Genomic DNA, 27,283 nt, shown 5'->3' on the forward strand with positions numbered 1-27,283 from the left:
GGAGAGGTTACCTCCAGCCCCACCCCTTCCACCTGAGGGAGAGCACACCGGGAGGGAGAGCATGCGGTGGCGCCACTGCAGCCTTCCCAGCCCCAGGAAGGTGGGCATCATGGGGGGCCGGAGTGTGCGCGGGGCCACACCTGGCTATTTGGGGAGGAACTGCCTCCCCCACCTTCCCCCGTCGCGTTCGGCCCATGAAGTGACGTCACTTCCAGCTCAGGCAATGATAATGACAGAATTGTCATTTTGAGCCTTGAGGACAGGAAATCTACCCTAATTGTCAGAAATCTACCCTTGTGCTCAGAATATTAACATTCAACTTTTTATCCATTAGTATAGTAATGCCCCTTTCTTTAGAATTAAAGCAACTAGAAATTGAGAGGCCTATCCAATCTCTATTCAGTTTTCAAGCTTCATGTTCCACCAGATGTGTCTCCTGGAGCATGGCAATGTCAAAATTATTTTTAAGTAATGAGTATTTTTTTTCTTTTAACAGGGTTACTAAAACCCTTTATATTCCAGAAGACATTTAATTATAAGAAGCTTCATTGTTAAAATATATTGGAAAATATATAGTGTCACATTTTGAATAAATGAGAAATTGCAAGTTTTCCTGAGCAGCACACAGTTCTTGCATATCTAAGCAGTACAAGTTATATAATCCAGGTGTAGGGTATTGCTTCCCTGTACATATTCTAAAAAAAGTGAGAAAGAAATTCACAGAATAGGAGGGCAACAAAAGAGGGTAGGTGAAAACAAAACAGAAGAGGCAGCAGAGAGAAAAATACACATTGGTACCATACAAATCGAAAAGAAAAATCTGTTTACAGCCCAAATATACAAACTTGTCACACAGAGGGTGCAGACAAGTCAGGTGAAACTTGGAGATCCTCGCACCCCTGGAATCCCAAACATTACAGCTATAGTAATCACCGAATACCAATAGAACCTTGATACACTAGCTATAAGGAAGCAGTATCTAATAAAGCGAAGCTTTATATAAAATTTACTAACCAAATGATATATTTTACACTAATGCTCCTTTCCTGTGAGCTAGGGCAATAGGAATTAAATCAAGAATAACCCTTTAACCATTAGTGATGGGGAAAAAAGAAAAGGAACTAACATATCAATATCAACTAGAGCCCAATCAACTTGTTTAGAACAGCCATATCAAATTGCAGAGAGCAATACAAATTTCATACGGTCAGACCATTCCAAAGATGTCTTCTCTTGTTAGGGAGGAGTTTGCAGATTTTTGAGGTACTTTCCTGCTTCTTGAGGGGAAATGAATGATACTATCTTCTCGCCATTCTTAATATGGAGTACTGCAGGTATTTAGTAAAATAATTCAAGTCCATCTTCCTGGCCAATTGCTTTGCTTAGTTACAAGCTGGCCTCACTACAACCACATCATAGGCATAATCTTGAAAGAGCAGTATTTTAAATTGCTGGTTCTCCCCATAACAGCTCCCTTTCCCCCCCCTCTTGATTTCTGCAATATAAGCTCTTTAGTGGTAAACTTCAGGAACTTCACAATCAATGCTGTAGGCTGGCCTCCTGGAGCTGGCTTGGGGGCAAGGGCCTGGTACGTTCACTCCACATCAAAACAAAACACAAAACAAAACAAAATCTACCGCTACAACTTAGATAGCAGTTTAGGGACAAATTTGGAGGGTTCACCTTTCTCTATTCCCTCAGGGACACCCACAATCTTGATGTTACATCATCATGTGTGGCTTTCTAGATCAATAAACTTGGTCTTAGTAGTCTTGATATCATTACAGTTCTTCATAACCTGTAATTTGTTCTGTTCAGACCAGTGAGGAGTTGTGTCACTGCCTACCTCGCAACCTTGGGTACCTCACGATGCTTTGCTCTCAACCTGGCGAGCTCTAGTTTTATAGTTGTTTCGCTGGCACCCATATTAATGTTTTACTATGGTTTTATTTCTATTTCTTGAAATAAACAGACAGAAAATAATAAAGCTGTAGCCTTTCTTGTGACTGTTCCCAGCCACCACACTTCAGACTCACTTAAAACTGTTTTACCAGTGCTTAACATGTAAATATCAGTTAAAATACCAAGATGTGTATAAATCCTTCTTTGACTATGCCACTATCACATTCTGGGGTGCAATCCAGACCAGTGAGGAACTGTGTCATCACCTGCCCCACCACCTCACACTGCTTTGCTATTGCAACTTTCAACCTGGGCCGCTCACAAACAGCCTACCAGCATGCATGTCACACCCTGAGCATCTTTGTATAGCTGTAGCCCTCGTCCAGCAACTTTGACCCCAGCAGCCTTTCAGCAAAACTCCAGGCATAATCTGACTTCCACCAGCCTTGGTTACTACTTGCAGAGTGCTCCCAACATGCTCCCAACATACTCCCACTCCTGAATTTTCCCCCAAAATGAGTGTTCTGGACAGTTCTGATATTAAAGGCCCGTTGCACCTGTAAAGGGTCAATATTCAAGAGATTGCTAATTTAACTGGGGTTACCAAACAGTTCAGTTAAATGAATCCAATGTTGTGTTTAAACTACAAAAACAGATAAATTTTAAGTGAATTCAAGTATTAAAGTCAGAAATGGTGACAAGACAAAAAGATAAAATGCTTTCTAGTGGCTTCAACTTAAGCTAGACTTGGTTCAAGGTAAAAATCTTTACCACAAGATCCCAGCAACATGGGTGACCAAATTCTCAGGTCAGGATCTTGCCCCAAAGTCAAAGGGCAGTTTGCTTTGTTTTCTTAGGTGAAAGAAGGAGAGTAACTGGGGTTTTCTGTCCCTTTATTTTATAGTCCAGTTAACCTTTAAAACAGATTCTTCGGAGAGTTACCTCTCAAAGCAAAGTTTATTCAAACAGTAAAGAAGGCAAAATGGAGTCTCGTGGTGAAGAAGGCTCCATGTTCTTTCTGCTCACCTGTGTTTGCTGAAATGCAGATTTTCTCTGTCTCCTGTCATCTCCTCTCCCTGCTGTCTTGAGGACCCTGCTTACTACTTGTATGTAAATTAAGGTAAACACACATTTCTTTGTTCAGGATACTTCTACCTGGGCAGGGCTGTGTGGTTTTGAAAATATGCAAAGATCATCATGCAGGAAGATTTCATAACTTTAGATATGATCTTGCTACATACATTTCACCATGACATTATTGATCGAGTTTAGTTTTCAAATGATATCTCCCAAGGCATAGTTTGTATAAGGATTATTACAATAGTATGTAGAGTGTGAATGCATCAATTTTCACCAAAAAGTTTAGTAGTGATTAGATGTCTAACATAGTGAATGCCAATGAAAATGAGGTAGGATCTAAGGCTAAAATAAGGAAAGAACAAATTAAAAATTACTTAGACAAGTTAGATGGCTTTAAGTCACCAGGGCCTGATGAAATACATCCTAGAATACTCAAGGAGCTGACTGAGGAGATATCTGAGCCATGAGCAATTAGCTTCAAAAACTCCTAGAAAATGGAAGAGATTAACTACAGCATCAATGTATAAAAAGGGGAATAAGGACAACCCAGAGAATTACAGACCAGTCATCTTAACCTCAGTACTCAGAAAGATAAGGGAGTAAATAATCAGGCAATCAATTTGCAAACACCTAGAAGATAAGAAGGTGATAAACAACACTCAGCATGGATGTGTCAAGAATAAATTGTGTCAAACCAACCTAATACCTTTCTTTCACAGGACAACAAGCCTTGTGAACAGAGGGAAGTGGTAGATGTGGTATATCTTAACATTAGCAAGGCTTTTGATACCTTCTCACAAACTAGGGAAATACAGCCTAGATAAAGCTACAATACGATGGGTAAGGCTAAGATTTGTCATGGTTATTTTTAGTAAAAGTCATGGACCGGTCACGGGCAATAAACAAAAATTCACAGAAGCCGTGATTTGTCTGTGACTGTTGCTGCTGCAGCTCCATCGTTTCCCCTGCTACCGTGGTGGCTGGGAGCTGCAGGGTTCTTCCCCCTCCCTCCCGCCTGCAAGCCTGTCCCCGGTCACTGGAAGCCTGAGGGCCCCCTGAGGAGGCTGTGTCACCTGTCACTGGAAACCTGCAGGGGGACCCTGAGCAGGTTGTCGCCTGTCGCTGGAACCCTGCCATGGTCACACTGGCTGCCAGCTCCAGTCCTACAGACCCAGGTGCTGAAGCAGAAAATTTCATGGCGGTCTCAGGAAGTTACACCTTCCGTGACATAAACATAGCCTTGCTGATGGGTGCATAACTGGTTGGAAACCCGTTCCCATGAAGTAGTTATCAGTAGTTCACAGTCAAGCTGGAATGCCATATCATGTGGTGTCCTACAGGGATTGGTCTTGGGTCCAGTTCTGTTAAATATCTTTATGCAATTATTTAGATAATTGCATAGAGAGTACACTTATAAAGTTTGCAGACAATACCAAGCTAGGAGAGGTTGCAAGTGCTTTGGAGAATAGGATTAAAATTCAAAATCATCTGGACAAACTGGAGAAATGCTCTGCAGTAAATAGGATGAAATTCAATAAGGACAAATGCAAAGTACTCCACTTAGGAAGGAACAATCAGTTGCACAAATACAAAATGGGAAATGACTGCCTAGGAAGAAGTACTGTGGAAAGGGATCTGGGGGCCATAGTGGATCACAAGCTAAATATGAGCCAACAATATAACATTCTTGCAAAAAAAGCAAACATCATTCTGGGATGTATTAGCAGGAGTGTTAGGAAGACATGAGCTACTCAGCGCTAAAGCCTCAGTTGGAGTTCTGTGTCCAGTTCTGGGTGTCATATTTCAGGAAAGACCTGGACAAATTGGAGAAAGTCCAGAGGAGAGTAACAAAAATGATTTAAAAAGTCTAGAAAACATGACCTATGAGGAAAGATTGAAAAAAAAAAAAATGGGTTTGTTTAGTTTGGAGAAGAGAAGACTGAAGGGGGACATAACAGTTTTCAAGTATATTAAAAGGTTGTTACAAGGACGAGGGAGAAAATTCTCTAATTAACCTCTCAGGATAGGACAAGGAAGCAATGGGCTTAAATTGCAGCAAGGACAATTTAGGTTGGACATTAGGAAAGACTTCCTGTCAGGGTAATTAAGCACTGGAACAAACTGCTTAGGGAGGTTTGTGGAATCTCCATCATCGGAGGTTTTTAAGAACAGGTTAGACAAACACCTGTCAGGAATGGTCTAGTTATTACTTAGTCCTGCCTTGAGTGAGGAAAAATTAGGTCACTTTTCAGCAAATGACTTCCACAAGCAATAGGCTTAGATTTGCTAGTTATATATAGTGAAAGATTCTACTGGTCTCAGGCAAGATTTTTAGTAGGATTTACACATTCCTGCATATTCATCTTACTTGTTCATAAAGTCATATGTGCACACCAGCCTTATTTTGATGTGTTCAGATTTTACATGTGAACTTTTGAAAGTGAGACAATGAATTCCATATACAATTTGACCATTATAATCACAAAAAGATGTTATTTCTGACAACCCCAAACATACATACTGCCTGTGATCCGAAATCTAAGTTGTGTTTTCTGGCTTTTACTTCCTAACTATCACCAGTAACTCTGACATACCCAAGATGCACTATAGTTGTAAGGTGAAATTGAGACACACAGATGTCCACTCAACATTAAGATTCTACAGTTTGAATCTTAGTTTATAATTGTGTTAACAGCAAGAAAGCCAGAATAAAATCCAGTATATCACAGCAGTACTGGCTCTGCAGTATTAACAGGAGTAAAATCTTTGTCCATGGGAAAAAGTGAATATAAACAGGTCTGGAAGGATAAGTTTATTATTGTTAAACATTGATTTCACCACACACAAAACCAGGACAAAAAACATTTCCATCAACCTGAATCGCTATTTACAGATAGGACAAGAAAGAAAAATACTGCTTGACAACTTTCATTTCAATTTGTACATTTTGACATGTGATATTGACGATTTGTGTTTTAATGGTTATAAAACTTTTTAATCTCAACTTTTACTCTCATTAATTATTCTGATGCCCCCATAATTTCCCACAACTGTAAGAATTTAAAATCGATAAAAAAAATTAAAAATGCTTAAAAATAAACTGTCAAAATTATAATGAAATAAATACAAAATTCTGCCAAGACTAAATATAAGACTATCAAATAAGGTGATGACATTTTTATTTAGGCTGTAGTTTTCAAAAACTGCATGACTACAGCAAGACTCTTAAGGCTCTTACTAAGTAAGTGGCCTGATTTTTAGGAGCAACGATCACCCAGAAAGTCCCACAGAACGTATGTAGATCCAACTGTAGCAATCTCAAGTGCAGACAGATATTCACTAGGACCGTTAGGTGCTCAGAACTTTTGAAAGTTAGGTTACTTATTTAGGAACCTAAATAGGGAAATAGGAGCTTAACTTTGGTCACTCATTTTTGAGTCACTTTTCTGAACATAATTTTCAAATGTTAATTTAAAACGTATTTCAAGTTTTATTCAGGATAAATTCTTTTGAATATCGAATTGCCAGGCAGAGCAAAACATTTTAGATTAATTATCATTTCAACACACATGCAAAACTTGTATTGTACCTTTTTAAATAAGATCCTATACTATACATTCTCTTTTTTTAAGGAGACCTGAAGAGTTTTGTTTAAGATTATTTTGTTCCTAGCTTTTAACAAGAAACTTAAAATTACAATGTAGTTTTATCCTAGGAATAATCATTAGGATTCTGTGGGAGGTGTCTGTATAATCATAAAAAAATTCTTGCAACAGGGAACGCAAACAAGTATACCAATAAGTTTCTGTACAGGCAACGGGTACATAAGGGGAACAGATTAAACATTTTAATTTAATATTTTATTCATGATACCTCATGCATTTTCCCTCCAGGACATATTGCAAAGAACTGACACCACTGTTAAGTACTTTCTACTGCAGTAAAATTTGAATCTATAAACTCATAAATTGAAGTTGCCTATATTAATAAGAAACTAAACAGACATACTGTGATTAAATTAAAACTGATTGCCAATCCATGCAAACTCCTTTATTTAGCTGGTCAATTATCTGCACCTCATTTTTGACTATGTAACTTCTCCCCCATTTTTATATATGAACCTCCACACAAAAAATTGTAAGGCTGTCAAGTGCAAGACTGTGTTAGGACACTAGCTCTCACACACAGGCTCGCTCTCCCAAAACCCTATTAAGCAGCTTCTCATATTTCCTATGTCTATTTTATCTTCACCTTCCCACATTTTCATTGATACCATTAGTCAGACCCTTCTGCTTCATCCTTTCACAAAATGTAGTACCATGCAAGACGTAACAGGGAGAAAGAAGGTTATGTATTATTAAGCAAAGTCAGCTTTAAATTGTTAGATATGAATGTAGAATTTTAATTTATACTAAAGCTTTAAAACTGTTAAACATATTAATGCCTTTTCCCCCTCCCTTGTTAAAAAACAAACAAACAAACCTCAGACTACTGCACTTGGTAATAAGGTCTGCTATTCTGTCATTTATCCAGTTAGATCATATATGAAAGTTTTTTTTTAATTCAACTACACATGTTCACTGCATTAACATCTATATGAGCCAGATGATTATGATTGTTTTAGTTAGATAAACTGTCACTTAGACTGCTGAGATACAGTACAGCACTATCAGAGATTTCAGCAAATTGAATGTCATGCCAGCATATTTTCTTATTACCTTGGTTTGTAGCATTCAGTCATTACATAGTAGGGCCAGTATGTTCTTGTAAACAGATTAAGCTCAGACAAGATTTAAATGTTATGTACACTGACAGCATCACTTGGCACCAGGATGGACTGCTACCTTCCTATCACAAAATAAAGGTCCTTCTGTTTAGAAAGATGCCTGTTTTATTGATTCATTTAATTCCATATCAATTTTATATTGTTACAATACAATATGAAAGTTACTGTGACTTTCAAAGGCTGAAAAAGTATTCAATAAGGAAGTTGGTATTTTGTATTGCTCTCCATGCTTTACACTAACAGACAACATGGTTTTCACATGTTAGTACAAGTTAAACCTTAGGCAAAAAAGAAAAGTGAATGAGGCAACAAGAGGATTTTTTGGCTATTTTATCAGTAAACAATTCTTATTCTCTTCACTGCCACCATGTCAAAAAGTAGTGATGGAAGGAGGAAAAGAATACTACAAGATATAGCTTTGGATAATCCAGTGTAGTTGCAGAGTTCCATTATCAAATTCTATGAGTATCACACTGTCTAATAATATATGAAAAGGCCAAGTTAAAGGATTGAGCTATTTTGGAAAACAATGAGAGGAGATGGAAAGAAAGCAGTGAGTTATACTAAGTTGTGAGCTATCTGGCATAGGTCTTCAAACTAGACCCAACTGGGTTACTGGTCATGCAGCAACAAGAGCTCTGTTCATTGAGGCCCTTGAAGACTGCCTGAACTGTGAGGTTCCCCCTAACTAGCACACTACAAGATCAGTTACAGTGGTTGATATTAGCTAGAAGCAAATAAGTGTCTGAATCGGTCCCAACTTGTTTAGTGAACTACAGAAAGTTGCTTCCTTATGCTCTACTCCCTACTATGACCTTTTTCAACCACATTATGTACTTTTAGATTATTGTTCTCTAGGATGTGACGTGTACAATAAAATATTTCTCTGTGTGCTACAAGATCATCAGTGTTTCTCAAATGTAGTACTCTGTCCCTATTTCCCACTTGGTGGGCAATATACACAATAGTAATATTTAAACTAGACCAAATAAAGCTATGCAATTGATATATTAGCACCTATAAAATTCTGTAATCTAAATACTAAACATTAGCATATCTCATGTCCAAAGGATGTATGAAATCTCTACCACCCCATTTCCACCCTTCCTGCAGCAGCTGAATTGCTGTACTGACTGCAGACTGCACTGATTCTGTGGGGTGTGATCTTTATATTTAGTATTCATAGTAGATGTGTGGTGTGTCTGTGCATGGTTTTTTCTTACTAGGAGCAGCTGGTTGGAAAATGAAAGCACATGGAATTTTCCTTTTTCTTTGAAACTAAGGGGCAAGCCCAACACAATTAAAAAACAAAACAAACAAGCCAAAAAACCCCACACAACCACATCTCTCTCTCCTTTTAGAAATTTCTTTTTCTACGCAAGAGTAATGATATGTCTGATCCAGTTACCGGTAGGTCAGTTGATATTTAGGCCAGCATGAGACCTTCTCAGGTGAGTTTACCGTTTAAAATATAAAACTTGTTTTAAAAGCAAGGGTTTCTAATGATTACTTTGCCCTGAGGACTTGGGATGCATTCGCAGCCAGTACAGCTACTGGAAAAGTCTGTTAACGTGTCTGGGGATGGGGCAGAAATCCTCCAGGGACATCTCCATGAAGCTCTCCTGGAGGTACTCCAAAAGCCTTGCCACAAGGTTTCTGGGCAGTGCAGCCTTATTCTGTCCTCCATGGTAGGACACTTGACCGAGCCATGCTTGCAGCAAGTAAACTGCATGACAAAGCCTGGCAGCGTATGGTCCCGGTGTTTGCTGGCATTCAAGCAACACCCGTTCTTTATCTCGCTGTGTAATCCTCAGGAGAGTGATATCGCTCATGGTAACCTGATTGAAATACGGGAATTTAATTAAGGGGACAGAGGTGGCCGTTCCTACTGGGCTGTTTGCCTGTGGCTGAAAAGAAATCCTTCCCTGGAGTTAGCCAAGCGCGCGGGGGGGGGGGGGGGGGGGGGAATTGGCCCAGAGCTTTTCGCGTTTGGCTAGCAGGGATCTTCCCTGATACCAGCCACGCAGTGGGGGGAGGGGTCAAGCGATCATCCAGAGAATTGGAGGGGGGGGGGGGTGTGCTTAGTTTGTTTTCTGCTGCTGCAGGTTAACAGGAAAACCGCAGCACTCAACGGGCTTTGCTTGGTATGTGGGAAAGGAGGGCGCAGAAGCCAAAAGACAATGGCTTACCATGGCCGCATGCAAGCCGAATTCTGTTGCCCGGACCTGTGTCTGTGATCTCTAGCAGCAAAGCCACTGGCACTCAATATTAAGAGGCAAAATGCGACCTTGCACAGAAATCACATGTGCTATGTAATGTGAATAGTGTTGGTCACCGTGAAAGAGTATAAGCATTGTTCTGCAAAATGTATCTTTTTAAAAAATTCTCTCCCTTTTTCCCCTCCCTCCAGCAGCTGCAAATTCTTCAAGCCTCCCTCCTCCGTCTCGAAGCCTATCGCAGATAAGGCGTCGGAAAAAGAAGACGCGAGACGATATGTTCGCAGAAATCATGAAATCCACCCGCAGTGACAGAGCTCATCTGAATGAGTGAAAGGACACGGTTTCAAAGTATAGGAAAGAAGCCAGTGAACGTGAGGACAGGAGGGACGCTTGAGATGAGAGGTGGCGGCAGGAAGATCAGAGGAGGCAGGATGCAATGCTGGGGCTGCTGCGTGAGCAAACAGACATGCTCCTGCATCTGGTGGAGCTTCAGGAACGGTAGCAGGATAACAGAGTGCCGCTACAGCCCCTGTATAACCTCCCTCCCCCCTCACCATGTTCCATAGCCTCCTCACCCAGACGTGTAAGAACGCGGGGGGGGAGGCTCCATACACCTTCCCATTCCACCCCAGTGGACAGCCCAAGCAAAAGGCTGTCATTTTTTTAACCTTTTTTTAGTGGCCTTTTCCTTCCCGACGATCCTCCTCCCAAACCCCACCCGGGTTCTCTCCCTCTTTTTATAATCTATTAATAAAGAATAAATGATTTTTAAACGATAGTGACTTTATTTGGTTTGAAAGCAAGCTGGGGGAAGGGGGAGGGTGGGTTCCTTACAGAGAATGAGTCAATAAAGGGGGCGGGTTTTCATGAAGGAGAAACAAACAGATATTTCACACTGTAGCCTGGCCAGTCATGAAGCTGGTTTTCAAAGCTTCTCTGATGCACAGCGCTTCCTGGTGTGCTCTTCTAATTGCCCTGGTGTCTGGCTGTGCGTAATCAGCAGCCAGGCGATTTGCCTCAGCCTCCCACCCCGCCATAAAGGTCTCCCCCTTACTTTCACAGATATTGTGGAGCACACAGCAAGCAGAAGTAACAATGAGGAGATTGGTTTGGCTGAGGTCTGAGCGAGTCAATAACGATCGCCAGCGACCTTTTAAACGGCCAAATGCACATTCTACCACCATTCTGCACTTGCTCAGCCTGTAGTTGAACAGCTCCTGACTCCTGTCCAGGCTGCCTGTGTATGGCTTCATGAGCCATGGCATTAAGGGGTAGGCTGAGTCCCCAAGAATAACTACTGGCATTTCAACATCCCCAACGGTTATTTTCTGGTCCGGAAAGTAAGTCCCTTGCTACAGCCCTTTAAACAGAGTAGTGTTCCTGAAGACGCGACCGTCATGAACCCTTCCCGGCCAGCCCACGTTGATGTTGGTGAAACGTCCCTTGTGATCCACAAGTGATTGCAACACCACTGAAAAGTACCCCTTGCGGTTTATGTACTGGGTACCCTGGTGCTCCGGTGCCAAGATAGGGATATGGGTTCCATCTATCGCCCCACCACAGTTAGGGAATCCCATTGCAGCAAAGCCATCCACTATGACCTGCACATTTCCCAGAGTCACTACCTTTCGTAGCAGCACCTTAGTGATTGCTTTGGCTACTTGCATCACAGCAGCCCCCACAGTAGATTTGCCCACTCCAAATTGATTCCCGACTGACCGGTAGCTGTCTGGTGTTGCAAGCTTCCACAGGGCTATCGCCACTCGCTTCTCAACTGTGAGGGCTGCTCTCATCTTGGTATTCTGGCGTTTCAGGGCAGGGGACAGCAAGTCACAAAGTTCCATGAAAGTGCCCTTACGCATGCGAAAGTTCCGCAGCCACTGGGAATCATCCCACACCTGCAACACTATGCGGTCCCACGAGTCTGTGCTTGTTTCCCTTGCCCAGAATCGGCGTTTTATGGATAGAACCTGCCCCATTAACAACATGATCTCCAAAGCACCGGGGCCCGCGGTTTGAGAGAATTCTGTGTCCGTGTCCATGTCCTCATCACGCTTGTCGCTGTGCTGCCGCTGCCGCCGCTGCCTCGTTTTTCTAGTCCTGGCTCAGCATAAACTCCACGAGAACGCACGAGGTGTTTACAATGTTCATGACTGCTGTCTTGAGCTGAGCGGGCTTCATGCTTGCCGTGGTGTGGAGTCTGCAGTGTTCACCCAGGAAAAAAGGCGCGAAATGATTGTCTGCCGTCCGTTGCTTTCATGCGGGGAGGGTGGGAGCGGTGAGGTTGTACCCAGAACCACCTGCGACGATGTTTTTTTGGCCCATCAGGCACTGGGATCTCAACCCGGAATTCCAATGGGCAGGGGAGACTGCAGCAACTATGGGATAGCTACCCACAGTGCCACGCTCCAGAAATCGACGCTAGCCCCGGTACATGGACGCACACCGCCGAATTAATGTGCTTAGTATGGCCGCATACATTCGACTTTATACAATCTGTTTCCCAAATTCGAATGATATAAATTCGGATTAATCCCGTAGTGTAGACATATCCTATGTGTGACATGATTCACTCTGCTTCCCAATTTGGGAGCAACATATCATGTGTTCTTAACCTGCCCAAATACAGAGCCAGCTGCTGCTTCTGACACAAATGACCATTAAACAAATTTAGCCACAGTAAAGAATTACAGCAGCTGTGACCATTATAGTTAGGTTCAAGAGTTTCCATTCCATCTTCAGTCATTTTCATGTACCCCATTTCTCTAATTTAGTGCACAAGTTGGAAGGTGTGCTGTAACTAAGTCAAGGGTCTGCTTCACTAATTTAACAGCAAGGATAAAAATATAGCTCAGTAACCTCATTTATTGTGCACAATCCAATCTGTTCATGGAATGAGCAAGAGTATTGCAGAATAGTATGTGTTCATACACACAAAGAGGGACAAACCTGAGTTGCAGGTGAAACCTTTACTCTGAAATATGCATCAGAAAATTACACTTTATAATGTTAAAATGTAAGAAAATGGGGGTGCTGTCTGTACCATTTCTGAATTGTGGATAATTTTATGAAATCATATCATGAAATTTCTGTGTCATGGAAAGCCTACATATATGCAAATGCCCCATGAGTTAGCAGGGTTCTGTCAAGTCTCTGCCAGACCAGAAACAAGGGTGAATGATCAGCACTCAATGATCACATATTCAAAGTAAAACACCTTGGGATGATGGGTTTGCTGTAGCTGGGAGAAGATACCCCTTCAGCCAAGAGGAGAAGGGACGGGAAGGAATTGGAAGTAATGGAAAATTACTGGGAGGGGAACAAAAGGAGCAGGTAGACCCAAAAGGAGCCTATAAAGGGACTCATAGGGCGAACTGAGGAGCCATTTTGCACCAGATTAAGATGAAGGAGGCTGCTGCAGGGGCAGGGTAGGCAAGAGGATGGAAAACCCTGTTTGCTTGAACACAGATGATACCCAAGGACTCCCAAGGAAAGGGTGAACTAATGTGAGGGACATTGCGTTTAGGGCACTTTATTGTTTTGTCTGATCTGTACTCTCATGAACATGACCCCACTGCCTGATTTGCTGGAAATCTTTGCTAGGTCAAATTTGGAGTAGTGCGGATGCAAATCGATGGTATTGGCCTCCGGGAGCTATCCCGGAGTGCTCCATTGTGACCGCTCTGGACAGCACTTAGAACTCTGATGCACTAGCCAGGTACACAGGAAAAGCCCTGGGACCTTTTGAATTTCGTTTCCTGTTTGGTCAGCATGGCAAACTCAGCAGCACAGGTGACCATGCAGTCCCCCCCCCCCCCCCAAATCGTAGAGCGTAGAATGTTTCTCCACTCCCCCTATCATCGCCGTCCCTGAGGTTATCACAGATTAGAAGGCGGGGAAAAAAAACAACACTCGCGATGCCATGTTTTCTGAGCTCATGCAGTCCTCCTGCACTGCTAGGGCACAGCTTAATGCATGGAGCCATTCAGTGGCAGAGGCCAGGAAAGAATTAAGTGAGCGCAAAGAGCGGAGGCAGGACACGATGCTGAGGTTAATGGGGGAACAAACGGACATGATGAAGCGTCTGTTGGAGCTGCAGGAAAGCCAACAAGAGCACAGACCCCCACTGCACCACTGTATAACCACCTACCCTCCTCCCCATATTCCATAGCCTCCTCACCCAGACGCCCAAGAACGCGGCGGGGGAAGGCTCCGGGCACCCAGCCACTCCACTGCAGAGGATGACCCAAGCAACAGAAGGCTGTCATTCAAACAGTTTGATTTTTAGTGTGGCTACAATAAGTAATGTGGCCTTGTCCTTCCCTTCTCCCCCACCCCACCTGGGCTACCTTGTCCGTTCTCATTTTTTTTGTTTAAAATTAAGAAAGAATGCATGATCACAGCCACGCGGGCAGCTGGAACGGAGTCATGGACCCTCCACCTATCCTGGGCCAGGTGGGGAGCTGGGATGGGCGGGAACCCAGACCAGGGGCTGCTCTCAGCCCCCCTGCACTGCAGTCAGGTGGAGGGTCCATGTGGCTCCCACAACTGCCCGGGCTCCCCACTGGCCTAACCAGGGCGTGGGGCCTAAGGGGGAAAGAAGAGAGCGGGGTCTGCTCTAGCAAAGAGTGGATGGGCCAGGCCCATCCACCTTCAAAAAGTGGGAGGGCTATGGCCCCCCGGGCTCCGGCGCCACTGGTAGAACCTCAAGAGTATCAAAACAACAGAGTTAATAACTGACCAGTCAACCACACACCTCATTTGGAACCAGAAGTACGCAATCAGGTGGGGGGGGAGGAGAGCAAATACTGTACATACTGTGTTAAATGTTAACTACTAAAAAAGGAAAGTTTAAAAAAAGATTTGACAAGGTAAGGAAACCATTTCTGTGCTTGTTTCATTTAAATTAAGATGGTTCAAAGCACTGTTTTTCTTCTGCATAGTAAAGTTTCAAAGCTGTATAAAGTTAATGTTCAGTTGTAAACTTCTGAAAGAACCACCATAACATTTCATTCGGTTACAAACATTTTAGAGTTACGAACTATCTCCATTCCTGAGGTGTTTGTAACTCTGAGGTTTTACAGTAACCCTGTAGCCATTTCTATACCCAAAGAAAGGAAGGAAGGGGCATTTATGGTCTCTGGATTGAAATCTAAATCTACACCTCATTGCCCAGGGAGCACAACTGTTATGTGCGGCCTCTAGGGAGGAAGAGAAGTTCTTCACTGATCGAAGAGAGGAAATAAAACCTCTGAAGACTAAAAATGAGGCCTTTATTTAAACCCCATACCCCCAAAGAGTATGGGAAGGGAGGAGGTGAGGAAAGAGAGAAGACACATTTTTAATACAGAGGAAAAGGGTTAGCTACAAACCTGTGCAATTCACATCCATATGCTGGTACAAACCTGCCTATTTCCTTATATGATTTCTAAAAGATCATTTCAACATGAATCAACTGAATTAGCCTCTTAAAGTAGGTCGTTGCTCTAGCAACCAGTAGGCTGTTTGGACAACTCCCCGCAACAATGACCTACTTTTCAGCTCCTCCTAGGACAGCCTCATATAACTAGAATTTCATGTTCACATCTGAAACATTCTAAAGAGAGAAGGCTAATCTGCAACTTGTAAAACCCATCTTTCCTGGAAACAAAAATAAATAGACTTCCAGAATGTTCAGAACCCAGATCAATTAGTTCCTCTACACTGACTAGAAACATATTCAGTATAGAAACAAAGCTATTCAGTACACATTCAGACTTCAAAAAGCATTTAAGAAAGTCAATTATTAAAACTCAAAAATGCTAACAGAAAATAGCATGAGAAGCTGCCAGAATGAACATGTCCAAAAGCAGTGTTGATCTCTGACAGCGATCTTCATTGTAAACCGGCTGCTTCACTACATTACAGAGAGGAGCTGAGAGAGATATTCCTCGATTACAGACTTGAATAATATTAAGGTTGTGACAAAACTCAGCAATGACAAAGTTAAAATTGATACTTTGCATTTAACCCTGTATAAAGATAAGATGGTGGTGGAGGAAACATACAACATAAATCTAGGAAATAGCATTGACGGTAACTTGGTAACTTCTTGTCTATTGTTTGTCACAAGCTTGGTGTTAACATTTCCAAAAAAAAAAAAGAAAGAAATAAAAGTTTACCAGTACACCTTTACTCAGAAGTTTATGAAAACAAATCTGAATTCTACTAAAATTTTGGAGACAGCTAGCTCTTACATAAAACTGAAAAGTCAGCAATGTTTACCTGTAGAATACATGGCTACTCGACTATCCAATTTCCCAACCATTTACATTAAGCCCACATACTTAAAAAGGCATTGTGCAATAAAATTTTATAAGTGAAAAAAAAAAAAAATCACATTCCAAGAACAAGAGGTGCTACAGATGCAAATCCATTATTACACAGTATGCCTGGGGTTTCTGCTTTTTGGTTTTAATCAATAAACACCAATAGAGCACCCTCAACACAAAAAAGAAATAGGTATTTATCCAATAAACACCAGAAATGGCTACTTGTATCTAAGGGCTTGTCTACACAGAGCAGTAATATGGACTATGGGGATGTGATTTCTAAAGTGCACTACGCTGCACATTAATTGGTTACTCCTGAGGCAATTCTGTGCCAAAAAAGTTAAAAAATTAAAATTCTGCAAAATTTGCTCATTGGGGTTCTGGGTGCAGGGGCAATGGGACTCTTCTGGGGGGGGTGTCAAGGTAAAGGTGATTGTGGCTCAGTGGGAGGGGGGCTCCGGATGCTGGGGGTGCACGGGGCTTGTCAGGGTAGTCCAGGTGCAGGGGGGGCTCTTTGGGGTGGGGGGTCCAGAAGGGGCTGTGCATGGGGGCTCCAGATTCCGGGGTGTGAGACTTGGAAGAGAGGAGGTTCAGGTGCTGGGGGGAGGGGGAAAAAGGGTCCGGATATGGGGAGTTGGGCAGATGGGGGAGTAGCTCCCTGTACAATGATCCCTTCCTCTGTGGCTGAGGAGTAAGGGGGGCAGGAAGTGGGGATGTGTGTGCACGGAGCTTCCTGCAGTCAAGAGAGCTTTCTGGGGGTGGGTCTGACCCATACCTGGCCGCTCCTTGCAGGGAGGAAGTCCCATTCTCCCCAGCCCAGCCCAGCAGCTGAGTCCAGTACAGGATAAGAGCCACTGGTCAGGGCATCCCCAGTTCCCCCCACCCATGGTCCGCCAGCTGCTCTAGATGCCCAAAATGGCATGCCCGCGCTGCTGGGGAGGGTGCATGATCACTTTTGCAGCTTCCCTTTGCTTCACTGTCAAAAGTCATTTTTCTGCAGGGAAGCAAAGAAATCTGCAGGGGACATGAAAGCTGCACTTGTGCAGTGGTGCAGAATTCCCTCAGGAGTAATTGGTGCATGTAGACCCTGCTAGCATATACTAAAGGTTCCCTAGTATGCTTTAACATAGAGCTCTTTGAAGCTATACTACATTAAACTGCACTGAAAAAGCAGGAAAGCTTTCCCTCCCTCCCCCCCCCCTTCCAGATTACGAACAGGAAAATGAAGGTGAAGATGACTGAATTAGCTGCAGAAGCCAATATTTTAATTTTCTCATGCTGACCTGACAGTTGATTAAATATTTTTTTAATATTTCATTTAACTATTTTAGTTAAAAACAATTTTAACAAAAACAAACCTGATTTTAAAAAACTTGAATGTTTAACTACATTCAAAAATTCACATAGTTATTTTGTTAAAATATTATATGTTTGCTGTTGAAGAAAAAAATTCAGAATACATAACGGTGTTGTTTTAGTTAAATAAAACAATTTAAATGTCTGTCTGGTGATCTCCTCCTCCTAATACAGCATGGAAAGAAAATCCTCCAAATATTAATGATTAACCTGTTGAATTAGAGATAGTTCACCTCCCAATGACTTTATAAATATCTGCTTCAATTACCTTTGGTATTTTCTGATATAGCTGTAAAACTAATCTGAAAAGTTTTCAAAGTAAATCACTTAAAAAATGTATAGTGTGTAACTTCTAAAAATGAAACCTACATCTATCTCTAAGTTGTGAAGAATATGTATTAAGGTTATAATAACCCATGAACTTATGTAGAAATCCATGATTAAATCGAGTCTTCCTGACTAGTGATTTAAATCATATTTAAATCAAAGCCACCCTGTATACATTACAGTACAAAGAGAAAGCCCCCCCCCAAAAAACCTGATTTTTGGACAGCCTCATAAAGCTCAAAAATTGCTAAAAAAAAAACAAACTCTGAAAAATGAAATTAATAAACCCTGACGAACAGAAGCCACACATATGCCCCAATGAAGACAACATTAATAGAAAGGTTTGAACCGTTTCTATGGGGAAAGAAGTAACTTATTTGTATCTTAAGTCTTGACAAAATCTGTAAGTTAATAGGAAGACTATTTGAATCCATGACAAATGATAACATGGATGTAAAATTTTGGATGATGTTCTAGCACCCAAGTCTTGGGTAAATCCTGTAAGGATTATGAACCTCTACTACTCCTGCGAACAGCACTTCCCTAAACACAGCAAAACAAAAAACTAAGACCATTGTAATTTTAGTTTGCCATGGCTAGTCAAGTGCGATATGTGGAATCCTGAAAAGGTGAAACTAGGGAGAGCAGAGAATACTGGAGGGAAACTCAAAAGTAAGAGGAGAGTTGAATCTGTTCAGTGGCAGAGAATCTGAGTTCTAGAAGGGGATAGGCCTATTGTGCAGTCACACTCCTCAAGACAGACTGTGGAAAAAGAAGTGATCAGCCTCCTGAAGATGGGAAGGAAGATTTACAAGTGGGATCACAGGATTTTCCAAAGACACGTCAACCTCTCGCCTGTCCCCAATACAAAAAGGTGTGTGTGTGTGGGGGGGAAAATCTACACTAACCTCACTACAATTTTCATTCCAACGAATTCCTATATACATGCAGCACTGCTGAAATATAAGTACCTCTGAGCTGGATAGTGGTAGCCAACTGCTTTATTGGAAAGGAAAATTTTGGTCAGAGAAACCGGGAAAAGTCTACTCAGCTGAAGATCATCATGTCTAGAGAAAACAAGCAAGACCTGGGTCTCTTCAAATGCATCTTAAAACTTTTTGTTTTTGAGGTTTGAGGGAAGATATAGCATACTGATAGGGAGATAGCAAAATTCAGGGAATTTTTTTTTTTAAATTACCCCCTTTTTTGCACACAATATCATCTCTTGGGCAACTAACTGGCGACTTGCCAGAAAATTGGAAGGAATAACTAAGCGAAAAAATCAGTTTCCTTAATTTGAAGATTTTTCTCTTCTCTCCAATGATAAAATTGTCTTGAGTCAGGAAATTTTGTTTAACCTGATGATAAAAACCGTTTTTCCTGTAATATCCATATGGTACTACTCTTCAAGTGTCACTGGTCACTTCATGGAATTAAAATACTTCCATGACCTGACTGTCCATATTCCCTATTACATGAAAGGAAAGAGAAGAAGGCAATCAGTAAATCAACTGTGTGTGGAGAACTGGTTAAAAAATAAAGATTCACTGATAATGCCACATATAAACTGTGTACTTGACTAAAGCAAAACATTTTATATAACTGGATTGCATGAAGGAAGCTGCTTTCATGTCCACTGAGTAATAAGTAGTCCCCAACTGGGATTTCTTGGGTGTTATTTTCCAAGGATCTTTATTTGACCATTCCATTCAGTTTTAGATTTTTCATCTTGGAAAGAGTCTTCCATTTTCTTGGCACCAACACAGACATCAAGATCAGACTAAGTCAGATTGCCATTATTTAATTAAAAAAAATACTGGGCAAGAGAAGGAAGTTATGTTGGATTCTTGGTGGGGAATACAGGAACAGAGAAGAGCTCAAATGCAGATAATTCTATGGCATAACCATTAATAATTCCTTTCAGAACTCATTTCTCCTCTATGATACTTAGCCCAGTCAGAGGTCCACAGTCAAGTTTTCACTGATGATATGCTGGATATACCTCTGTTAGAGTTGGAGGGAATGAAATGAAGAACAGATCTTGAAATCACTGATAAGCTCTCCCCTAAAACCACAGACCATCTTAATCTGAGGAATGAAAAGGCAGTTTACCCATTACCCACAGGATTGGTCTCTAAACAGTGTAAACCCGGACTAGAATTATTTCTCTGTCCTGTAATAACTGAAATCTATAAAAATCAATTACTCAATTGCTTTTCTGAGAATTTCCTTAATGCATCTCCTTCAAATGGTGTTTGGATGATGATGATGAAGAATGTGGGGATCTGCATTTCAAACCAAGCCTAATTTCAGGAGTATCTATTTATGTTATATAATGAATAGAAAAAGATCAGATTATTATTAAAATGTAGCATAAAAATCAATGACAACTCTCATATTGTGCTTTTAACAGAAGTACATTATTTTCATCCACAGATCTCAGTGCTTTAAAAAGCAAGCATCATTATCCCCATTTTACAACTGGGGAAAAAGACACAGAAAAATGACATGACTTGCCAATGGTCACCCAGAAGAGCTGGGGCAGAGCAGGGAACAGGCTGTTAGATGCCTAGATCAGAAGAACACCACTTCTCAAAGTAAAAACTGAACCTAGGACAGCTGCTGTGTTTTAGGTTTTTTTTTTGTTTTTTTTTTTTTTAAAAAAGAGTGTTAGCTTCTCACATCCTGAGAGAGCGCTCCCTTTCTATTTACTTGCCTCTCCAACCTTCTCCCTTTTCCCTGTCTAAGGACACTGTGCTGTTTACAATTGCTGTCTGGAGTTCCTCTCCTCCAGCTCCATCCTAGACCCCTTACCATCCAGCTTCCGCCTTTACACTCAACTGAAATCACTCTCACCAACATCTCTCATGACATCTTAATCAAATCTCATAACCAGTACTCCGTCATCGTTTTCCTCACCTATTGGTCACCTGTGACACAGCTGACCATGCTCCTCTTCTTGAAACTCTTGTCCTCCCTTGGCTTTCATGACTATCCTATCCTAGTTCTCTTCCTACTTTTCTAATCACTCTGTCAGCTTGTCCTTTGGAGGATCCCTCTCCAGCTTTCTGCAGGGGTTCCACAGCGCTTGGTCCCTATCTCTTCTCCCTTTATCACTGGGTAATCTCATCTGCAAACACAAATTCAACAAATAGGTCCCAGCACAGTGAAGTCCTTACCAAATAAAATGCACTGAAGTTATTATTTGCCTTCACAGTGAGAGACTTGCAGAATTGCTGGGGTAACCTAAGAGACGCCTAAGATGGAAATTCCAGCACCAGAAATATGAATATTTCACACTTAAGAATAATTCTTACAAACCATGAAGGTGAGAGTTTGTTTAAAAAATTAGAGAGGAATTAGTTTCGAAAAGTTGAGCGCACAAAAGAGCATAGGGTGCTGGAACTGGGGGTGCTGCAGCACCACCTGGCTTAAGGTGGTTCCATAATATACAGGGTTTACAGTTTGGTTCAATGGCTCTTAGCACCTCCACTATACAAATTGTTCCAGCGCCCCTGGAAAACAGAAATAAATGCTTGTAACGCTACTTCTCTGATTGGGTAAAGCAACAGACTATATTAATAAGACTGGCAGTGCCTCAAGCCAGGAAGTTATGAAGCACAGGTTATGGAGAAACTTCACATAATGCCTCCCTCCCCCTCCCAAGTGAAACCTTCTCTGCCATAAAAAACAGCACCTAACATTATAAGCTACTGAACACGCCAAAAATTCCCACAGCAAAAGAACAATTCAGTTCAAAATAAAAATACATTAACTCTATGCAGAGTTAATATTTTCTCATTTCAAAAAAAAAAAAACCAAACAATACTAGTATTTTAAAGAAAACAGAGAGAGAAAAAAACCAAAATTCTACCACATGAAATTAATAGGATCCCTAAGATTTTCCAAAACTACTCCTTCATGCCAACATCCTTCCCAACCAACAGGAATCAAGGAAAACAGAAGAAATGTAAATGATCAGTCAAACTGAATCCTTACATGGCAAGACAATGAAGAAAAAAAATGGAGATATTTCTATTAATCAAATGCCAAAACAAGAGCAAAAGCATTTTCTTTCATACTGAAGACAAACGTGATATAAGCGTGATTTGTACTCTGCTCGTAACAGGCAAACATATTGAAAAACAGTCAATCTGAGACAAAGTCATGCTCAAACCCTTTATAACCTATCCTGGAAAAAAAAGTTATACCTTTAACTTGTGTATTTTGCAGAGAAAAGCTCACAAGTCATTCAGTTTCTTCTTAAACTATGGTTCCACTGTGAAATGAGATCTACATCTTTTTTTTGAGGGCAGAATTTAAACCATGTAAAGTAAAAGTAACTGAACAGCCAGTTAGATTTCTTAATATATGTAAGGGGTGGCCAAACATTGGCTCATGAGCTCTTTTACAGTTAATGTGCAGCTCGCTGAGCACCCACATCTCCACATTCTCCACCTACCAGACTGGGGGAGAGGGGAAGATCGGGACCTCTGCCTTGCAGCACATGGTAGGGTAGGGGCTTCTGCCCAGCAGGGTAGTGGGTCTCGGGGCTTCCGCCCCATGCAGTGCACCTACCACGGGGCTTGGATCTTCAGCAGGAGCAGGGCTGAAGCCCAGAGTCCTGGCAGCTGTGCCCCAGCTCTCAAACTTCTGAAGATTGTCATATGTCGCTTGGAGAATCAGTAAGTTTGGCCACCCCTGATATATGTCAATGCCAGAAATGAGACATCATAACTCTGATATCAAGGAGTTAAGGACAAAAACTTCCATTTTGCATCTTCCTGCCCCATGTCCTATCACTTTTTACATATATTTAATCAATCTTCTGTTAGGACAGAATCTTACATTTGAGAATGGAAATGAAAAATTCATTATCTAGAACCAGTACCTCTGGAATGATTAACAGGGAGATATACTTAGGTGCCAATTCAACAACTTGAGAGGCAGAATAATAATCAAAAACATGGCATTAGAGGGCTTAGGAAAGAAGCCAAGAAAAAAAAAAAAGAGGTCAGTGAGGCCATGTCACTGATTAGTAATTATACTTGCTCAATATGGCAACTATACAAAAATAGGTTTCAGAGTAGCAGCCGTGTGTTAGTCTGTATCCGCAAAAAGAACAGGAGTACTTGTGGCACCTTAGAGACTAACAAATTTATTAGAGCATAAGCTTTCGTGGACTACAGCCCACTTCTTCGGATGCATATAGAATGGAACATATATTGAGGAGATATATACACACACATACAGAGAGCATAAACAGGTGGGAGTTGTCTTACCAACTCTGAGAGGCCAATTAAGTAAGAGGAAAAAAAACTTTTGAAGTGATAATCAAGATAGCCCAGTACAGACAGTTTAACTGTTTTTTTTTCTCTTACTTAATTGGCCTCTCAGAGTTGGTAAGACAACTGCCACCTGTTTATGCTCTCTGTGTGTGTGTGTATATATCTCCTCAATATATGTTCCATTCTATATGCATCCGAAGAAGTGGGCTGTAGTCCACGAAAGCTTATGCTCTAATAAATTTGTTAGTCTCTAAGGTGCCACAAGTACTCCTGTTCTTTATACAAAAATACTAATTCACACAAGAATTACCTGCATGGTTAAGAGGAGAATTTCCCATACAACATCAATATATTGAAGTATGCTCTAAATTTGCCAGGTTAAAAAAATCCTGAAAACCAGAAACACTGCAAATGTCTCTTTATTTTGCATAACTTCTAACATGAATGGAGGAATCATGATTGATGTAAAGACAGTGATCACAATGTAATGTTATTCCAAAAAGAAACAAAACCTAGTCTCCTCATTTCTTTTCTAGTTTTATTACAGCACCTTTTTCTAATGCCCATTCCGTTAACTATGCTTTAAACTTCAAAGACAGATGAAAACCTGACAATGTTAGTCACTCCGGGTGCACTGATTTAGAACAAAAGGTGACAGGTCTGGAAGAGAATCTGGGTCACTGGTCCAGCCCTTTGCAAGACAAGGATTTTTGTCTACATAAATTTCCTCAGTTTAAAACCCTCCCTCAATCCAATGCTAAACTCATGTTGATTAAAAAATGGCTAAATTAGCAGCAGAAAAAGGAAACTGACAAGAATTTTTTTTAAGATTTTCAATTGCTGAATGAGCGTCTGCTCCTAATCACAGAGTTGTTTTGTTGTTGTTTTGCCAGTACAATGCCCTTTTCTGTAAAAACAAAAAACAAACAAACAAAAAAAAACACATGAGCAAATAACCAATATCCGAGAAGATAAGCGCTTGACTATCAATTTCAGCTGCTGAATGATAGCTCCAAACTGAAAGGGCCATTTTACAGGTCGTGTGTGCACACACTACAGCTGCTAAAAAAATGAAAACAAAATTATGAAAAAAATTTAAGTTATTTCCATTTAGTTCAAAACAAACTTATTTGGTTTTTTATAAACTTATTGAAATCATTCTGGTAAATAGTTTTTGAGACTGGTTTGTTGGTATATTAATGGTGGTTGTAAATTTTACTTGAAAAAGCTTTAATAAAACACATAATAAAGAACTATGAAGCAGAAGGCAGAGTCTCTGGTACAAAAACTGTGTTTATAGCAAGAGCCATATAGGCACTGAAAACTGAAGCAATTCAAATGGTCTCTTAGGAGAGAGTGCTGCAGTATCTGGAACTAGTTCTGGGAGATCTCTGATCTCGTTGGAGAGGTGAAGGATTAGTACAGAGCAGGCATTCTTCCTTTAAAAAAAAAAAAATTCTCCAATGTTCTATGTTTTTCTTTTAGACTATAAGTTCTTCAGAGCGGGGATTGACTTGGTCTTCTGTACAGCACTAAGAATATTTTTAGATTAAGCTAGCTAACACATGTGCTAAATGTGAGTAATATATATTATACACATATAATTGTATACTGAATGGTTGCCAGAAACCCAAAGGATGTTAGTATTAATATTAATGAGGCTTTTCTTCTTTAGTAGGTCCCATGAAGTTCACACCTGCTCACAGATCACAAGCTTCCATGCTGCATGCTGACCTGTTACAGTCTACAGGAGTAGAAACATGTCTTGATTTGTTTCTCCATAATATTACATATTTCAGGATATTTAACTTTCTTAATTCCTACTCCACTTACAAACAAATGTAGGAACCTGCAATGTATTTTAAAAACATCAGACTTGCCTTATCCCTTTAGGCTGGACCCAGTCTCCAGCAGATAGAATGATTAGGAAATACAATTTCACAGCTTGTAGTGGCATGTATGTAGTTCTACCATAAAAGCAGAAATCTCTGAATTGTTTATAAAGCTACAAGATGTTTTTCAGTAGAAAGTATCTTGAAAACAACTTGTAAAGACAATTGTTGATCATCCCATTCGGAACAAGTGTCCAGCAACACCTATATTATACTGCATAATTCTAAGTTAAGGGTTAATGCATGTTTGTCAATAAAAATAAAATATCATAGGAAGAGTAGTCTAGTACTTCTACTTTCTCAAGACTATAAATAGGACTACCATGAGCAGAAGTTGGCAACTTCCAAACATTTAAAGAAGTTAGCTTGTCCATGAAGTACTCGGATGTCCTTGGAATGAGAAGATTATATAAAATAAAAGGAAGGCCTTGTAGAGAAGACTCTAAACTAGTAGACTAGTAAGTCCAAGTTCTCCTCTTAACTTTGCCATACATTCCTTGTATAACTTTAGGTAAGTAACTTCATCTTTCTGTACCTCAGTTTCATCATTTGTAAAGTGAAGTTAACACTACCCAATGCTACAGTGCTGTGGAAGCTAAATTAGTATTCATCCATCCAAAGATTACAGGCACTTTGCTGATGTTACATGAATTCCAAGATATTATCACTTTATTAGAAAAGAAAAACCTTTCAGACAAATACTCAAGTTTCAAGTAAGCTCATCATTTTGTATGTATAACCTAGCCCCACCACCCTCTCCCTTATTTCTTCTTTTGTTGCTATGTCATCTCTTTATTATACAGGTATCTGTCACAGCTTCATAGTTAAAGTTAAGTGCAAAACTCAAAGCAGGATTCAACCTCTGGCTACAAGTTAGGTGTGATACCCAGCTCAAATATGCATCCGAAGAAGTGGGCTGTAGTCCACGAAAGCTTATGCTCTAATAAATTTGTTAGTCTCTAAGGTGCCACAAGTACTCCTGTTCTTCTTTTTGCGGATACAGACTAACACGGCTGTTACTCTGAAACTTGTCATATTCACACTAACTCTCATCTGAATGTGCTACACTACTCTTTTTAGCATGCTAGCTCAGATGAGAGCTACCCCACAAGTGTGAAGATGTAGCCATTGTTTGGTATGAAGTTGGTTAAATTTGCATCTTCCTGAAAATGACATCACTTATACATTTCAGGATTGAATGGATTTTCTGAGAATTTACATATAAATCTGTTAAGCAGTGTGTCAAAAATATTAAAAAATCCTTTCATGAATTCAATACCTGATGTCAATGCATTTTTTTTTTGTCTCAAAATAATCTCAGCTCAGGTATTTATGGGAGATAACTGACCCACTCTACTGAGCACCAGTGAGGCCTTAGCTGAAGCACTGCATCCAGGTCTAGGAGTCAAATTTATGAATAAATTGGAAAAAGTCCAGAACAAAAGTTGATGTTAGTTTTTCTAAACTTTTCTTTTTTCATAGCTATAAAAAATTGTTCATGTTTAGTTTTCAGAAAAGAAAAAAAAAAAACTGATGGGGACCTGACTGTCCTCAGATAGGTTAAGAGCTGTTATAAAAAGGATGGTGATCAACTGATCTCTATGTCCACTGAACGTAGGACAAGCAATAATCAGCTTTATCTTCAGCAAGGGAGATTTAGGTTACATATTACAAAAAACTTTCTAACTATAAGGACAGTTATGCTCTGGAATAGGCTTCCAAGGGAGTTTGTGAAATCCCCATCACTGGAGGTTTTTAAGAACAGGTTGGACAAACACCTGCTGCCAGGGATGGTCTAGGTTTTCTTGGTTCTGCCACAGCACAGGTGGCTGGATTAGATGACCTCTCAAGGTCCCTTCCAGCCCTACATTTCTATGATTTAGAAGGTAAGCTCTTTGGACTCGTAAAATAGTTTCTTTCCCTACGGTTCCCAGCCACTGCTACCAGCAATACCCCTCTACTGGAAGTCACAGTGGCTGCAATCACTAGTATTTCACCTAAATCATCTAGATCTCCTTGAATCGTGATTACACAACACAGTGGATTAAAAGCCAGGGACTAGCATGAGTGCTGCCAGGGTGGCGGGGACTCCCTTATTTGGCCCTTTTCTTTCGACGGGGGA

General features: G+C 40.7%; 1 protein-coding gene across 1 annotated transcript in view; it reads right to left on the reverse strand.

The window, feature by feature from the left end:
- CRY1 (cryptochrome circadian regulator 1) overlaps nt 1-27,283 on the reverse strand; it is a 61,756-nt gene that overhangs the window by 33,574 nt on the left and 899 nt on the right. The gene's annotated exons all lie outside the window — the stretch shown is intronic.

The sequence above is a fragment of the Malaclemys terrapin genome, chromosome 1, assembly GCF_027887155.1.
Source record: "Malaclemys terrapin pileata isolate rMalTer1 chromosome 1, rMalTer1.hap1, whole genome shotgun sequence".
NCBI lineage: Eukaryota > Metazoa > Chordata > Testudines > Emydidae > Malaclemys > Malaclemys terrapin.